Below are 7,205 nucleotides of genomic sequence, written 5' to 3'. Positions count from 1 at the left end.
TGCCGAGATAGAGAGAGGATGCTTAATGTGCGCTGTGTGCTTTCTGCTTTCTGTTTTCTGCTGATGTAAACAATTGGGGGAAGTATTTGCGCTGTTGCCAATAAATCTATGCACTCTGCGCCTTGTCGTCAAGTGAAGAGAAGAGCTCGCATTTTTATCAGGAGCGGCTGTGATATTCTTTCTGCACAACGGGCGCTCTTAATTGGCACATAAGGTGAGGTTAGGTTAGGTTAGTATTTACAAAAATTTGCATTATTAGAATTAAATAATAAGTAAATTATGCAATTACTCTCAATAAATCTGCTCTAGTCATTTATATAATAATTTAAAAAATACCTTTTAATATTTTTAATAATTGAAAACCAACAACATAACATAATTTCACGCATTAATAGAGAAAAAAATTATACTAAAGTATTTACCTTACAAATATATTGAAAACTTATCTCTAACAAAGAAAAATAATTTATTATACGTTCATTTTATTAACAAGTTAACTTCGAGCATATTTTACAAAATAATTAAGAGAACTGATTACTATAATACATACAATAAAACTTCAGACAAATTAATAAACTTACCCATTCATCGACATTAACAACTCCCAAGTTATTGAGTAGCATTAAAAGTGATTAGTAATCTCATCAAACAAATACAAACTGATCATAATATACATACATAAATAAATAATTCGTCTTAATACGCTAGCCATAAATAAATCCGCATATCGGCGAGCAATACAATAGCGCCCCCGCCCCTGCAATTGGCTGAATTGTCTTATCAACAATTGCTGGGCAAAAGCAAATAAACACGAAACCAAAAACCAAAACTAAAGGCGCAGCGCAGCCACAGAACATAAACCGCAACAACAACAATGGCAAACAAACAAATGCGAGTACTCGCTAAGTAAACAAAAGAAAATCGATAATGCCCAAGATTGGCAAGAGCAGCAAAAGACGCAGCAGCCGTAAAACAAAAACAAAGCAACAAGCAACCACAGCAAGTAAACTTTTAAGAGAGAGAGAGCGGCAACCAAAGAGAGCATCGTTAGTTGTTGGTTGGTGAGCGAGGGTTGCGTTTGCCCTTGAAGCTGGACCACAAAACTACTAGCGTTGTTAGCAGGCAATGGAGAGACTGAGATTGGCAGAGATGTCGTCGTACCGTTAACAATGGCATGTCAGCAGAAGCAGAATAAGCAGCAGCAGCAGCGCAGCAGCCACACACATCTAGCATGTGAGAGCTCAAATATGCGCTCTCTTCGATGTGGTTGTTGTTGTTATTTGTGCTGTTGCTGTTGCTGACATTTAACAATGCGAACAAATACAAACAAAGCCAAATACATGCACACACGCCCACATACACACAGATGGGCAATCACATGCATACAAAGACAAATATTCAATTTGCCGCTTGCTACTGCCTGCAATCAACTTTATTACTCGCTGCCTCCGCCGCCGCTGCCGCAGTTGTTATTTACTTTTTCGCTTGTGTGTCCGTCAGTTGCCATTGCCGTCGTCGTCAACATCTCGACGTCGCGTTTGGTCATCTGAAAAATAAGCAGCGTCGCCGTCACCGTCGCCGTCACCATCGACGACGACGTCGGCATTCGTATTTATCAATCGTTGCTCTGTGGGCCATTGCAAGCATATGCCCATCATTTTATTCCATTGCCTCCCATTCGCATTGTTAGACTTATCAACATGCATATGCATATGTATATGTATCTTACTGTGGACGTATGCTAGTGTGTGTGTGTGTGTGTGTAAGTGTGCTTGCTGATGCTGATGAAGCGGCCAGTGCTCGACACACGGTCCAATATTTTGAATGAGATTAATTAACAACAATGCAAACGTTACATGCGTGTACAAGTATTTACATTTGAGTACCTTCAATTTGTTGCTACTTTTCAGATACGTTCATTCGCCTTGTCTATCTATCATCTTGGGAACCACTTCTGAATTAGTTTACAACGGATTTACGACGGTTTGTTGATCCAAGTTGAAAGCTTATCAAATCGCAAGATTTAAACACATTATTGAAATCGCTTTGATGGCAAGACTTTTGATCTGCTAACAAAATTTTTAATAAATAGTAATTAGAAATAGGTTTTTTGCAAACATATTTTCACATAAACATCTTTTATATTTTGTTTGTTTATATGTATTTTAAATGTCGATTTAATAAATCTGATCAATTTATTACGTACTATTATCTTTTAATGTTAAATAATGTTCTCTAGTATAATAATTTAACTACATACTTAACTTTTTCAAAGAAAATGTTATACAATAAAATAAATTCATAATAATCAGTGTCAATCTTACTAAAAAGTCGCAAAGAATTATAATATCTTAAGTAGATTTTGTTACAGTGCCTGAAAATATTTAAGTGAAATTCTTTGCGATTTTTCACGAAAAATTTATACGTATTACAAACGGGTTAATTTAATTTAATTTAATTTAATTAAAACTATATTCCATTATATTCTAAATTTTCAAGTTTACATTATGTATATTTTTTTAGCTCTGTTCCGAATACAATTTTTAGTTTGTTATGCCCAATTAAATATTTAGAATATTTTTTCTGAATTAACAATTTATTTTGAAAATTTATTTATTAAAATATTAGAATGAAACTTTAGAAAATCTACATTTAAAACATTATATTTTTTATTTATTATAATTTTTATAAATATCTTAATTAAATTTTACAAATAAAAAATATAAAAAATTGTATATATATTTAGTATTTATTTAATTTTACTTAAAAATACATTTATTAATTTAAAATAAAATATTATTAAATTTGAAATTAAAAATACATAAAATAGGTTGTTGGGCACTAATAACAATTTTTATTTTTATTTAGATTTAAACAATAATCGTTTTAAAAAGCCTTTTTTGAACGTTGCTTTCAATGATGCAGAACTGTCAGTTGGCTTTGTTAAGTTATTTAGAAGATGTTGAGTTTCGATCAGCAAAAAGATTGATAATTCATTTTTTTTGCCTTTGAAGTGAGCAATTTGAAAAGCTCGTTTCAGATTTTTTTGGGAATTCACTTGCCATTTATTTGAATCGGTTTCGACCTGACCCAGAGTGGCCTCAACATCTGCAGTCGGCTGTGTTTGCCTGGCCTGGCCTGGTCCAATTAGCAGCGATTGGCTACGACGAGAACGAGCAAGAACAACATCATCATCAAGGCAAAAATAGTCAAAGTTAAACACAAAAAACTTTTCCAGAGGGAGAACCGAAAGTTTTTGAGCAGAAAACTTGTGAATTATTTAAAATTATGCTTGTGCAATAGGCAACTGCTTTTCTTTTTTTTTTCTCTCTCCCATTTTTTGGGGTCTATTTTTTTTCTCAGTTGTTGCAAACTGAAATAGAGTGGAATGGAGTAGTGAGTAACGAGTACCGAGTACCGAATACTGAGTACCAAGTACTTGGCGAAATTTTCAATTATGTGTCTGCCATTTGCTGGCAAATTGAGGTGAAGCATTTAAAGGCAAATCGGCTTGAGGCTTGCTTGACTCATAAACAGACTCTCGCTTCTCACTCTCTCACTCACTCACTCACTCAAAATGTTGTTATCTTTCTGTCAGAGATTTTTCAATCCCCTCCCCTCCCTCTTCTATTTCTCACTGGCAGCTGGTCGCCGTCGCTCTCCATTAAAAATCCATTTAAATATTATCTTGTACGATTCTTTCAGCCATGTGTCGCCTCCCGGCTTCCGTTTGACATTTAGCCAAATGACGAAAGCGACTTTAGGCATTCCACACAGATATACTGAGTACTTTATCAACTGCGATATCATTTGCCATTTAATGAGCTGCAAATTCATAATTATTTAGTGTCTTCACACTCAATTCCCAATTCGAGTCGCAGAGAGCATGTCATAATTGACTTTGATTTTATGGAATCTCAAATATTTTTGCTCAATTGTAATGCATTTGCCGCAAACGCAATTAGCAAAATCCTCAATGAAATTAGCTTCAAATTGTTTCTATCAAATTCACAGACAATTCAGCCTCAATAATTTATGTTATCTCGTTCTCTCTCTCTCTTACTTATCTCCACATCTGCTGTCTCTTGCTTTCTTTCTGTCAGTCTGTTCAGTCAAGTGATGTGTATAAATTGCTTAGTCACATGCTGAGTCGTAAAAGATATTTGCATAAAGTGTGTGTGGTATTTTGATTTAAATTGGCAGGAGTTACGCCCACTTGCCCTATCTATGCATCTAACACTTAAGATTACGCTCTTCGAGAGAGATTTGTCAATTAATTGTGGTGTTTTCAAAAATTAAATCAAATACCACACATAAATTATTCAATTAGCAATACCACAAATTCAATAATAAAAAATATTGATAACAAGCTTCGCATTATCTTCGTATGAATTGAATACTAAAATAAAGAGAAAAGGAAATCAAATAAATGTCAGTTTACTAGCAAGTTAAACTTAGTACATAAGAGGGTAGGCTGATAAAAAGTCGGCCTTACAATTATATATATATTATAATATATAATATTATGATATATATTATAATTTCATTTATTTATTTAAATAATTCCAATTACACTGCGATAATTTTACTACAAAATATTTGTTAGAATAATAATATTTTTATGAATTATTATTTTAATTTAAATAATACCAATAATATTAATAATAATTAAATTGTATATATTTAAAAAAAAAAAACAAAACAAAATAGAAGAAATTGTTAAAACCCAAACCATTTTTAAGTTTTAAATGTTTAAAAAAATTGTATCTAAAAAAAATTCCCTTTTTTAAATAAAGAAATTTATCTCGTAAAATACAAAAAATTCAAATTAAAAAAAAAACATAAATATTAATAAATATTATTATTCACCTAAAAAATTAACAAACAAAAATTTTAAGATTTTTACATCCCAAAATAAGTAAAATATGTATATATAACTACCAAATAACATGTTAACATGAAATTATTAATTTCCAAAGTTGTTAAAAGCTTTTTCTTGTAAAGATTTTTAAAAGACGTAAAATTGTTACTCAGTGCTTACCATCGCTTTGGAAATTAAAGTTAGAAATAATTTTTATTAAACACATAAGTAGCTAATATTTTTGCATTCCTTTAAAACCTAAATTAACTACAATTAAAGTTTTATAAATGTCTTCAAAATCTGTCTAAGTTAAAGTAGCACAATTTCAGCTAATTCTAAAAAAAAATCACTTCTTTAGGCAGCTTTATGAGCACCAATTCCAATCGTGAGTTTCGCGAAGCTTTTACAAAATTAAAATTCGCGGAGCTCTTAAGATTTTTGGTTGGGTTCGGCAACCTTTTGCAGGCCGCAGCATCACAAAGTCAAGCGCTCAATTACGTAACTTTATGTTTTGGTTCACAGAATGTTTTATTTACCTTTGCTAGCCCAGAGAGAGAAGGAGCTAGAGAGAGAGAGAGAGCGAAAACGATGGAGCAGCTACAATATTGTAATTTGCCATATTTCTTCGTTTTTTTTTTCCTGCCGGATAAAAAGGCAAAAAGCAACGAAAGAAAACAAAGAAGTCCGAAACGCTAGGCAAATAAATGCAAAATAATATTACGAAAAGTTGACCGAAAAATAGCGTAACGAAGAAGTAGAAGAGGGGAGAGAAGAGGGAAACTTGAGGGTCGAAGTCGTTGCACTTGCCGGCGCGCTCAGCTGGTGCGCCTAAAAGCACACACTTCATTTCTAAATAGAATTTTGCAATTTGCCGAAAGTTCTTTTCGCCATTCGCCCCTCTTCCCTTCCTCCTTCTTCATGATTTTGCCCACTGGCCATTACTACAACAATATATACTACTTCTCTATTGATTTCAATTCCCTTTTTTTTCTTATGTTTTTTCTGATTTCTTTTTTTTTTTTTTTTGGTTTTTTTGGGGTACCCATTTCCCTCATTGGCTTTTTTTGTGTGCAGTTTTTCTCCATTTGCTTCGTTCGGTCGCTCTGTATTTTAATGTGCAATTTAGCAAAAATTTCATTTTGATTTGATTTTTGAGTGCCACAAAAGGACAGAGTGCTACTCGTAAAGATAATGATGATGATGTTGATGAGCTTAACATAAAAAAAAGACGAAGCTGCTGCTTATCAAGCAGCTGGCAGGCAATACAACTTGACCAATAATCGAATTTATTTCAATACTTTTGACCATGGACTTTAACAACAAGTACACAAGCGATTAAGTTGTTTGCTTTTTAATGCAGAGCGAAATTTATTCAAAATTTAATACTGAGTTGTACTGCCTTATTCCAATTTGTTAGGTGTTTGCTATAAAGGAAAAGAAGTCTCAAAAGTATTCATCCAGCGGAGTTTCCATTGGCAAACATTATATAATTTTACGAACATATAAAAATGAATTATAAATTAGTCTATTAAGTAATTTGGCGCTAATGAGTATTAATAAAGAGTAGATGTAAATGCCATATTGGTGTAAGAAACTGATTTTAAAAAAAGTGTAAGAATTTGTCTTTTCTAAAGTTTTCTTTTTAACATGACTAAAACTAAATATACAAATTTTTAAATTGAATCTATGCTAACAGCTAAAAAAAACCTTAGGTGCCATTCTCCAAATAAAGAAATTTACTTGCTGAAATTACTAATAAAAATAGTCCAAGTTAGGTACTAAAAAAATAAAAATAAATCATGTTTAAATCTTTCACTTCAAATAACGAAATTTACTTTATTGTAAATTGTTTAGAACTTACAAATTTTTCTATTTCATTATAAATATTGATGTAATTTGATTTTAACAAAGTTTTTTTGATGTATTGAAAGTATATAACGCACTTGCATTTAGTTGAATTTAGCGCTGAGCGCAGAACTTAGGAGAGACTCTAACTTCAAAAAGGATTGTATCGAACTATCGATACTTATGGACAGTGTGCCCAGATGAACACTTGTAGGGTTACCAGTTGCATATCTAACAAATATGTTTGTCAATTATTAAAATTTACTTCCATCTGCTAAGTACTAAAATATATTCTCAATTTATTATTAACATTTTGAGAATAACATTAACAAATGATTTTCAAGTTACTCCAAGTTAAGTACTGATATATTTTCGGATTGGATATTCAACATTTTTGTACCCTTTACTTTACTTTGTTTGCATCCCTAAAATATAAAATATTTTAGGTTTATTCCAAGCTGCTGTGAAATCTTTTCCCATTCAATAACAAACATTTAAG

The sequence above is a fragment of the Drosophila sulfurigaster genome, chromosome 3 (genome assembly GCF_023558435.1).
Source record: "Drosophila sulfurigaster albostrigata strain 15112-1811.04 chromosome 3, ASM2355843v2, whole genome shotgun sequence".
In the NCBI taxonomy this organism is placed as follows: Eukaryota; Metazoa; Arthropoda; class Insecta; order Diptera; family Drosophilidae; genus Drosophila; species Drosophila sulfurigaster.
This window is presented reverse-complemented; position numbering follows the sequence as displayed.